Source organism: Pinus tabuliformis, chromosome Q (genome assembly GCF_031772625.1).
Source record: "Pinus tabuliformis cultivar Carrire ecotype Pingquan chromosome Q, CPIR1, whole genome shotgun sequence".
NCBI classification, from domain to species: Eukaryota; Viridiplantae; Streptophyta; class Pinopsida; order Pinales; family Pinaceae; genus Pinus; species Pinus tabuliformis.
This window is the reverse complement of record NC_142296.1, coordinates 884,284,121-884,295,778: the sequence shown is the minus strand read 5'-3', so window position 1 is coordinate 884,295,778 and position 11,658 is coordinate 884,284,121. Positions and strand designations below refer to the sequence as shown.

General features: G+C 38.7%; 1 pseudogene; it reads left to right on the top strand.

Annotated features, from left to right (window-relative positions):
• Nucleotides 1-7,063: 7,063 nt before the first annotated feature.
• Nucleotides 7,064-7,600, top strand: LOC149222314 (cytochrome P450 71AU50 pseudogene; annotated as a pseudogene).
• Nucleotides 7,601-11,658: the final 4,058 nt, after the last annotated feature.

Genomic DNA, 11,658 nt, shown 5'->3' with positions numbered 1-11,658 from the left:
AAGGCTACTATCAATGCTCTAAGAAACATTGGTTTGAACTTGGCCGCACTCCCAAGTGAAGCCCTTTATACACTACAAGCATGTGTGATTGTAGAACTTAGGGCCTGAGAGAAGCATGCGCTGAGTGTGATTAGTGAGTAGAAGGTTAATAATGCACAAATGTTCATAGAGAATACTTCAGCAATTGACACCTGGAAAAAGGTCCAAGAGAAGAATGAGTGTACTGCAGCAGTGGTTGCTGAAGCATGTAGAACCATTCTAGAGCTACATATCCCAAAAGAAGCGCTGGTGGAAGCCAAGATTCAGAAGTTGGCTGCCGGTGTGCGTGATGCCAAGACCGAGCTGGCTAAGGTTCAGTTTGAGTTGAACCTTAAGATTACAGAGCTTGAGTTGAAGGCCCATCCTTCAACTCCACTAGAGGTCAAAGAACAGTGCGAGGCAAATGTCAAGGACACAGTTGTTGTAGTAGATAATGCGGTGACGGATTGAACTGCGCTCTTTGAGCAGTCGTTGAAGGTACTTACCAATATGTAGGAAGATCCTAACCTACAAGGTTAAATACCGAGGCAAGGGAATTAAAGCAGTGGTATGATGAAGCAAGAGCAACGACATGCACTGTCGTCATCATGCAGATATTGGGAAAACTGCGGGAAGCAAAGGAACTGAAGGAACATGCGGAAGTAGTCCAATGCAAAGAGTAAGTACTCAAGGCCAGATTGGGGCCTTGGCTAGATGAGGCCTATGCACTCACCACCAAAATTGAAGGAAATTTGGCTAGCCTACAGACAATACAACAAAAGATCTAGGCAGATAGTGCCAGACCAGTGATGAAGCAGCTAGTAGAGTAGGTTAAGAAGGTGGTGACGCAGTGTACCGCTGAAGTTGCAATGGTACAAGTGGAGTTGAGAGGTATTCACAACAAGATCTCCACGCCAATAGAGTGACTCAAGGGCGAGTCACCATATTTGTGTTGGGGGTCTATTACAACAGGGTCCCCTAGGGTCATTTTTGGGTTAAAAGCCCAAGTTTTGGGGTAGAAAGCCCAAGTTTTGTATAAAAAGTGTAAAGTTTCCGCATTTTGTGGTCACAGAGAGCGAAGATGTAAAGTTTCATAAAGGGTTCCGCCCTTCATTTATGTAAGTCATGTCGGATTTAGGAGATCTATGCATGGTCCATAGACCATGGGATTGTATAAAAAGGGAAGTCTTAGAAGAGTCTAAGGCAGTTCAGATTAGGTTTGGCAATGGATGTTGATGCAATGGGTTAGTAAGAGCTAAGAGTGAAGAGTCTTAGCATAGGAAAGAGGCTCTGTAGTTGTGTGCATAGAGGCATAGGGTAGAAGTCCACAGCTAAGTGCGCAGACTCCTGCAACTGTGTGCAAAGGATAGTTAGAGTATGTAAAGAAGATCTGTAGCATTAATAAAGAGGATTATTTTGGAATTACATGTGTTGATCTATTTAATTCTATTATGAATTCATGCAACTATGTTATGAAGAATATTGGGTTTATGATTTAATGCTATATTGATGCACAAATCTATATGTTTTAATTTGTTATATGAACACAAGTAATAATATTTGTTTACGCGAAGAATGTCTTAATGCATGTTGAAGTTATTAGATACTTAAGCCGATTGGGGTAAATACAGAGGTAAGAATATCTACAAAAGCACGTAAGTAGATAAATCACATGTTTAGGGTCTGCGAAGGATGATCAGAGACCTTCGCGAAATCCTAGAAGCCGGATAGGAGAAGTATATCGATAAGCCCTAAAAGGCTTATAGATCTATGCCAAGGAAGGCTTATGATATAAAACGACATCACTACCATCTATGGGTGTGGAAACTTGGTTCCTAAATCCCCCCATACTGCTTCAGGTGAGACTTTAGTCTGCGCTTTGCTGATTGATTCTGAAAGGGCCAGTAGTGTAGGGATTTGCTTGGATAATTAATGCTAAACCTAGGTTAGGGCCCACTAAGCCAACATAGGGTAAAATTTTCATCTTCTTATATACCCAAGAATTTTAGTCTTATAGCTCCGTATTGCCTCATACAATTCATCCTTTCACATGTGTGAATTCAACCATGAGAGAGAGAGAGAGAGCTCAGTCTTCTTCTTCTTCTAGACAAATTCAACCTTTTATTCATTTCCTCCATCATAGAATATACTTGGTTATATGTGTGATCTGAATTGTGTCCAAGAGAGGAGGTCAAGTTCCTTATATATACGAGTCTAGATGAACGAATGGGTGCCTCTTTGACTGGGGAGAACTTGATTAGGGAGGGATGAATTTTTTCATCTTATTCTATACCCAAGAATTTCAGTCTCATAGTTCCGTAATTCCTCATAGAATTCATCCTTTCACATGTGTGAATTCGACCACGAGAGAGAGAGAGAGAGAGAGAGAGAGAGAGAGAGAGAGAGAGAGAGAGAGAGAGAGAGAGAGAGAGAGAGTGCTCAGTCTTATTCTTCTTCTATACAAATTTAACCTTTTATTCCTTTCGTCCATCATAGAAGATACTTGGTTATATGTGTTCTCCGAATTGTGTCCAAGAGAGGAGGTCAAGTTCCTTATATATACAAGTCTAGATGGACGAATGGGTGCCTATTTGACTAGGGAAAATTTGAATAGTTGGAGGGATGACTTGGATTGTTTTGGAGCCAAAAATTTAAATATTAAAATTAAAATTTTATCTTTTGAAAAGGACATGAAGATAATTATTTATAATTTTTCTTTTTTAAAATTAGCATGAATAACATACTTTATAGTTATTATTACAAATACATCAAGGGATAAAATATTAATTATGAATACTAGCCATAGCTACAAAATTCAACACTCCCACTTAGTTAGGGAGGTATTCGTAATGACTATCTATATGTTATCATGTTGAAAAAATTCTCTAAGAAAATGTTATAACAATTCACAATCAACATCAACATCATCCAATTTCCATAATGTGGTCAATGAATATGACATATGGTAAATCAACAACATCAACAAGTTACCATAATTTTGGTCGGTACTGCTGACCTATGTTGTATCCTCACCATAATCTTGGTTACTACTCTTGACACATGGCACATCTTTAGCATCAAATAGTCACCATGATTCTGGTCGGCGCCTCTGTCCCATGTTATACTAAGTAGTCTTGATTCACCATCATCTTGGTCAATATTTTTGACTCATGGTAAAACCTTCGGGACACTCAATTCATTTAAGTAATCTTGTCCCAAATACAAATGTGTCAATCTAGGCCATGATGCTAAATAGGCTCACCTTACCTATCTAGAAAGTAATCTGAGCATGATGCTAAAAGGCACCCACTCAACTAAGTGATCTTGAGCCTCTAGGACCATTCTTCCTAATTATGGTCAATATACTTGACACAAGAAGAATGGATTTCCTTTGCTGGACCATTCTCCCTAATCTGGTCAACATAGTCGACACAGGAAGAATGTCTATCCCTAAAGATATCACTCTAGAAAATTTTCCCTAATCCTGGTCAACTTGACCCAGGGAGAATGAGTATCCTATATGCTTCAATTTTATCACTCCCTCTTGCTAAGAGATACATGCACAATAAATTTAAGCTTGTTCTTGAAGTATTCAAACTTCATCCTTGGATAGAGGATTTGTCAGCAATCCACTTGATTTCAAAATAATACTAAAGCCACACTACTTCCTTATGTACCATGTCTCCGTACTAGATATCATTGTACTTTGAATTATCATTGTGGTTGTCTCCTGCACTTGATAAAGACAATATTTCAAGTAGTCTCTAAAGCCATACTACTTCTCAACTTGCCAACAAAGCTACAATATACGTGGCATATGTAATACTGAATGCAACAAATGTCTTCTTCCTGTTCATTCAAGAAATAATAACAGAGCCCAAACTAAAGCAATATCCTAATGATCTATTTTTGTCTTCTGCACTATCTTCCCAATATAAATTTTGCAGTTGTACTCCACTTGTTTGAGACATCTCTCAAACCATAACTAACTGTGTCATAACCAACTATACTGTTAAACACACATGGACAGCAAAGACAATATGAAAGATAAATCATGCAATACAATTTTTATTGACAAATGATTTACATTTATAGTACATTATGTGACTCTTGGGTTTCAGAGCCCAAGGTCTCTTGGACTGCTTTTGTCCATTCGACTTCCACACTAACCCATTTAGGATTAGGTGTCCAACATTCCCCCCCTTAATCCGAAGGGTTATGTATGAGTCCAAGAAGAGAGCTGTAATACAAAATGTGCAAAAAATGCATGGCAGCACTAGGATGAATGTACTCTATGAAATGTTGGTATAAAGGGCAGTGATTAAGGATGACCACCAATACTGGAACGCTTAGTGCAGTTCCCGAAACTCTTCCAAAACTGGCAAGAAAATGAAGTTTTCTGCTAGAGGAAGTGATCCTATTGTTTTAAAGAGGGAAACCTTCAACCATAAAAGGGAGGTCTCACCCTTCATAAAAGGTAAAACTTCAACCTGAAAAGGGAAGTCTCAACCTGTGATGGTTTAAGGATAACCAACAACTCTGGAATGCTTAATGCAATTCCTGGAACTCTTCCAAAACTGGCAAGAAGCTAGAGTCTTCTGCTAGAGGAAGTGTTCTTAATCTGTGATGGTTTAAGGATGACCAACAACTCTACAATTCCTGGAATTCTTCCAAAACTGGCAAGAAGTTGGAGTCTTCTGCTAGAGGAAGTGTCCCAGATTGCCAACTGAAGGCATGTTCAGGGGCATCTTTGTCTCTGGCTACAACTCTGAAACTGGTGTGGCAGGTTGTGCCTCAGGCTCGCTTGATGTGGCTTTGAAGCTTGTAGATGACCATAATTTCCCCCCTTGTCAGATACAAGGTGAGAAGATGGCGAAAACTCAACTGCAAGATTGTTCAATATTCTGGAACAAGTTCTGACATGTGTTTGGAATATCTTCTTGGCTGTTGATGCCCATTGCCAAGAAGCGATCCATCCAAGATGAATCTTTGTTCTTGCAGGATGTTTGTTTCTGAAGCATCTGTGTGAAGAATGGCTGGTTTTATGACAGTGCTTACATGGATGAAGATCAAAACAGTGATCTTTCAGATGGCCAACTCGGTCACAGTGTTGGAATTTTATGATCTGTTGTTGTTGTTGTTGCTGTAGAAGAGGAGTAGAATCTGGAACAGCTGGAGGTGAACTGTCATGAAGAGCAGGTGAACTGTCATGAATGAATCCAACACTATGAAACTGAATGGGCTTGGCATAGTCTGGAATATGAAAGGACAAGTCCTTGTCATATCGAAGACCAGTTCTGTGCTTGTTGTGGACAAGCTGTTCCCAAGGTCTGATGATGGGCTTGGGAAGTGCAGATTGAGTTTCTGCATCTGCATGTACAATTGCTACTTTATTGGGTACTGGATCTGAATGAACTTGAACAATATTAACATGCTGCTGATGGGTGGTTGTCTCAATGTTCTGAACAAAAACAGGTTCAGAATGGTGTTTATTTTGATGTAGCTCTTCTTGTTGTAGCTGTGATTCAAGCTGCAAAAAATCGATCTTTTCCTGTGCATTTTGTAGACATGTCTGAATTTTTAAGAGAGATCCTTTGCTGATTTGTAATGTGTCATCAACAGTGGATTGTATAAGAGTTTTCATGAACTCTAATACTTCAGTAATTGTAGCCATTTTTCTCAATAGAAATGCACCACTAGAAACTTGTTTTGGAGTGAAAATGTACCCTAAATAATCAAAATGCTTGCAACAAATAGCAGACAATCACCCCAACAATTAAAGCAATCTTCTCATTAGAATCTGTTGAGAAAAACAAATTTGTTTGTTTCACATAAATTTATGCCCAAACTGCACAATAGGAACAAGTAAATTGAACAAGCAGCAACTTTAAATTGAATTGTATTTTTCAAATACTCCTTCACTTTCTCGGCCAGTGGAAAAGAATAGTCAACTTCAATAGCGACTGTTAATACATTATTGTAACTATTGATGATAGCATGTGGAGCAGCTGCAATTGTGGGATTACAGATCGCTAGAGAAAGAGTTGTACATAATCTCATAAACTACAAATGGCTTGCTGTGGTGTGAAAATGATGATCTTCCAGAACAGAAAACAAATTCCTCCTGTGGCAAAGCTCTCAGTCGCTTTGTCTTCAATATAATATGATAAATGCCACCAAAAATATTTAAAAAGACTTTGATATCCAATGCCCCACATAAAATTCAATGCGTTATGGTAAATTCAAACTTTATTGTTTAATATAGGTGGACTCTGCAAGTTGTTACTTCTGTTGCCGTATAAATAACAAATATTTTCACCGTCCTTAAATAAATATGTAGATGTCATGTTCATTGCTCCTCAAACAAATAATAGCTTGCAGCAACAAAATACAAAAATGAAGCTCTAATATCGTATTTTCAGGCATTATATAATCTTGCTGTGAGCAACAAGCCTTCAAGAATAGTTTTCCCTTCTCTGATGCCAGCTCCTGCAGCCTCCTCTGAGGTAAGGGCCTTCTTGCTGATTATCCTGGTTCTGCTGCCGTCTTGTGTATCAAACACAATCCCAAAAGCTATCAGGGCGCTGGAACAGACAAGGCCTGAGATTCCAGCTATGGAATACCCAACTCAGAAAATGGAAAAACAAGGAGAAAAAGACAGATACCAACTTGGGCTCTTAGCACATCAAGAAAAAGAAAAGAAGCCAGGCATTGCAGACCGCCATGGATAACAAATAAGCTATGAACAGAGAACGTCAGAACGATATACACAGAGCATATACCACAATGAACTGCATTGACATGATTGGCGAGGAGGGCGAATATATAGGGTGGATTCTGCCAATTTCTGAACTAAAATACTCAAGAGTGATACATGAGGTTCGACCTTGGCGCCAATAAACAACAAGGATGTGTTGAGTTGCAAGAGTGCCAGAGGAGAAATATTATCTGTCAAAGAATTTTCGATGAGTGCATCTCTTGAAGCACAGTAACAAATTGACCCAACCAAAAGTTGTATTCCTTTCGTCCTTAGTAACACCGTCAGATGATGAAGTTACATACCACACAAGACCAGTTGTTAGAAAAAGTGATAGATGAACACGTTGCGCAGAATGGGACTAATACCACGCATGATCTGGTTGATGTCTTACTTACAGCTTCTTCAGATAATGATCGCAAGTTCCAAATTTCAAGAGATAGCATAAAAGGAATCCTCTTTGATATGTTGCTCGGTGGATCAGACACAGCGCCTACAATAATAGAGTGGGCAATGACGGAGGCGCTGATAAACCCTCCAGTGATGAAGAAAGTTCAGGACGAGCTGGAACGCGTCGTTGGATTGGATCGCATGGTATGCGAATCTGATCTGCCTCAGCTCGTTTATTTACAAGCTATGGTAAAAGAAACGCTTCGACTCCACCCAGCGGGGCCTCTTTTGAACCGTCGCTTATCCGCTGATTCCTGCAATGTATTGGGGTACGAATTCCCTAAAAACACTCGTGTTCTCGTTAATGCTTGGGCATTTGGGAGGAACCCAAAGTTATGGGAGGACGCCGAAACTTTCAAGCCAGAGACGATGTAACATACGGCTTATTACGCGTTAACCTCAATATAATAAAATTAGCTTGTAAATATTCAAGGGAGACGCTCTGTTTTTTTTTTTTTTAATTTGAAAAACACATTGATTTTCGCTACTAATGCGAAAGGGTTCAAGGCCTACGAGCTTATATACCTTACGGGCATAAATAAAAAGACCCTTCTTGCGATATCCCGTGGTACAAACGTTTTGGTCGAGAAAGGGACGGACGGAACTTGACGAACAATCGATTCGGTTAGCTGGTTCGGATCTGAAACAGCACCAATTTGCTTCTTCAACTAGACCACAACACCCACTGTGCAATTTAATTTCAGGCAATCATCCTTGAGGTAATCAGATGTCTCCAGTACAGCCCGTCTAAAGAACCGTTTGTAGCCCCACATGCTTCCTCGATACTTCAAAGTGTAAGGCCCGCTCTCGAGCGTCTTGTCAAAATGTCTATGGACCTTGTTCTTGCCCTTCCTACTCTGATCCACCAACGTCAATTCGAACAAAGCGCGAACGTTAGTTCCCTCGCTGGTCAATGCGATAAAAACGGAAACATACAGCGAATTTTCCTCTGCATGCTTGCCATCATGATAGAAATAAATGGTCCACTAGTAACCTCCCACCGTGAAGGTCTCGCTGGAAATATGCAGATAATATGGCAGACAATGGCGCAGACGATGGCAGATAACACTTCAATGTTTAAATCAAGGACCAGCGTTACAAATTCAGGAATGCGCAGAGGCCATGGTCAGGAACGCATTGCAGTCAGAGATACGTTATTGCTGGGGTAGAGATGGCAGGTCTGAGCAAGGAGCGTTTTTAGAAGGCAGGTGAATAAAAATAGCACTGGGAAATAACAGATTGCAGCTAAATTTTAGCTGAGAAAATATTCATGATAAAATATTCATGAAATTTATGGCAGAAATAAACTGCATAGAGAGGCCATAAAACAAATGGCTCAAATTAATTTTCAGGGTAGGAATACGCCTGCTCTGATACCATGTTAAACACACATGGACAGGAAAGACAATATGAAAGATAAATCATGCAATACATTTTTTATTGACAAATGATTTACATTTATAGTACATTATGTGACTCGTGGGTTTTAGATCCCAAGGTCTCTTGGACTGCTTTTGTCCATTCGACTTCCACACTAACCCATTTAGGATTAGGTGTCCAACATATACCATGCTTGTACTCCAACACATGTTAAGCTACATGCCTTGGATTAATCATAAATTGATTTTCTTCCTTCACTAGATCTATCACCAAAGATGCTCTGTTAGGTCCCTATAATACTAGTGATTACCCCATTACTATTGTTTTGTATGCCTTATTAATATTTTTGTGCCCCTATTGTCCCCATATTATTATTACTGTGCCTCATAGAATCCCTCTATTGTTATTTTTGTGCCTTTATATTATTATTGTTAGGTCGGCTGGGTTATATTGTAACTCCTTATACTCCTATATATAGAAAGGAGGTTTTGTCATTTGAGTCATCAAGGAATCATTCATTTGTGTAATGTAAAGGAGGTTTCCCCCTCGAAGAGGCTGAATTCTAAGGCGTTGATCTATCTTTTCTATCTTTTTGTGAGCTGGATTCATAACATTTGGTATCAGAGCTTTTGGATTCTAGGGTTTCGCTGCTCCAAATAGGTCATCATGGAATTTTCACCATAAATGTTTTTCTGCGATGTTTCAGAAGCCAAAAACAAAACCCATTTGAGATGAAATCGCACTAAACCTCAAGTCTGAATTTCATAGCTTTTCGCGCTATATTTACGGAGATATGATCTGAGGAAGTTGGTCTTTTGGCAGACTCCTGAATTACATTCCAAACAGGTGACCTGGGTAAAATCATCATAACTTTCTCTATGAGCATTGGATTGGAATTTTGTAAGAAGCTATAGAAAGAAAATGGACTATAGTTTCTTGTGTATATTTGTCAGAGCCAAAGGTCGAAACGGGGACACGTGGCACGTTGTACAAGTTTGCTATACTGAACTAGTCTATAATTAGGTCACTGTGGGAGATTTGACATAACTCTTCCTTGGAGAATCCAATTTGGATTAGACTGGTGGCATTGGAAAGAGGAAACAAAGGGATATTTCAGTTCGCAATTACAACACTGGATGATCCGAAATTACAGAGATACATCAGAGGCAATATCGATCTCCTACAAAGTGAAAAAATGTGTGTAGATTTATTTAAATTCTTGCATAAGCTTGGTTTGAAAAATTATTTTGAAGGAATTCAAAGGGCATAGTAGAGCATTATTATTGGTAACTGATGCCCCGAGGAAAGAAAATTCAAACACCTAGTAAGCAACCTGAAAACTCTAGCATGACTCATGAAGAAGAGGAAGAAATGCTACATGATATATCAAAATTACAAGACCAAGTGCAACAATGTCACTCTCACAAAAGCTAACAAAAGCTAAGATAAATGGCGTGGAAGATAAGATGAATGGCATGGAAGCTAAGATGGACAATTTGAAGATAGATTTGAACACAAATTGGAAGACAGTCATGGCAGATTTGAAGACAGATTTGACAAATTTTCTACAAGAAATACTTACTAATGGTGAAAGGGTAGTAAAGGAAACTCATGATGCGAACAAAAGAAATTTTAATCATGATTTCATAAACTCTAATGTTGGGTTGAAGACCCACCATATTCCAAATATTTATATGAGGAAGTTTGATGGCAAGGATCCCGCAACATGTATATTATAGATGGAGCAATTTTTCGATCTCAATAATGTGCAAAACACACAAAAGGTACGTATTGCAACTTTATGTTTGGAACCAAATCAGTTTGTATGGTATCAATGCTTTGCTCTCGTAAACAAATTATCACTTGGGCAATTTTTACGGAAGAATTGATAGCACATTATGAGTATACAAAAATAAAATTTTTTTTTAGCCAATTGATAAGTCTCAAACAAAAGGGTTCAATAATGGAGCACATTTAGGAGTTCCAAAAATTGAACATAAGGGTAAAAAATATTCCAGAGGAGCATAGGATTGATGTGTTCATAGGGACTTTAAAGGATAATACCCAACATGATGTTCTCCTTTGGGAACCTAATTCATTAGAGAAGTCATTCAGGTTAGAAAGAAAAATGGAAAGCAAAATTATGGCAACCAGGAAGCATAACACTCACAACTATAAAGATGGAAGTGTTGTTGCCCATAGTATTCCACAACCTATAAGGTTGACACCACAAAAATTGGAAGAAAAAAGAGCAAAAGGGCTTTGTTACAGTTGTGATAGCAAATACACTAAAGGTCATAAGTGTGCCGAGAAGAAATTATTCTACATAGATTGTGAAGAGGAAGAAGAAAAGGAGCAAGAAAGGTCAAAAGAAGAGGATATACTACAGGAACAAAGCCTAGATAAAGAAGAAATTAATTCGACCATATCTTGTAATGCATTTGCTGGAATTACTACTCCTCAAACCATTAAGATAGAAAGACAAATCAAGAAGGAAAAGGTAATAGTGTTGATTGATTCAGGAAGTACCCACAATTTTATTCATTGTAAGATAGCAAAAGAATTGAATTGCTTCCTATATCCAACACCAGAGTGTCAAGTGATGGTTGCAAATGGAGGAGCAATAAATTTCTCTGGAAAGTGCCATAATATCAAGCTATCCATGGGAGAATATGTATTGACTAGTCCAATGCTTTCCATTCTAATGGGAGGTGCTGATGTTGTACTAGGAGTCCAATGGCTACAATCCTTGGGTGTAATAGCTTTTAATTTTCAAGAACTTTTCATGAAATTTTCTGTGGAAGGAAAGGAAGTGGAATTAAGGGGTATTGCAGGGAAACCAGGAAATATAATCATCTCTAACGGTATGACAAAGCTTCTAAAAAAGGAACAAAGAGGTCTAATTGCACAATTATGTTCACTAGATGTTTCCACATCGAAATCATCTATTTCTCCAGATCTCCAAAAAGCCTTGGACAATCATTCCAAGGTATTTGAGACTCCCAAAGGTCTCCAACCTATTCGTGATCATGATCATGCTATTCATCTGATTC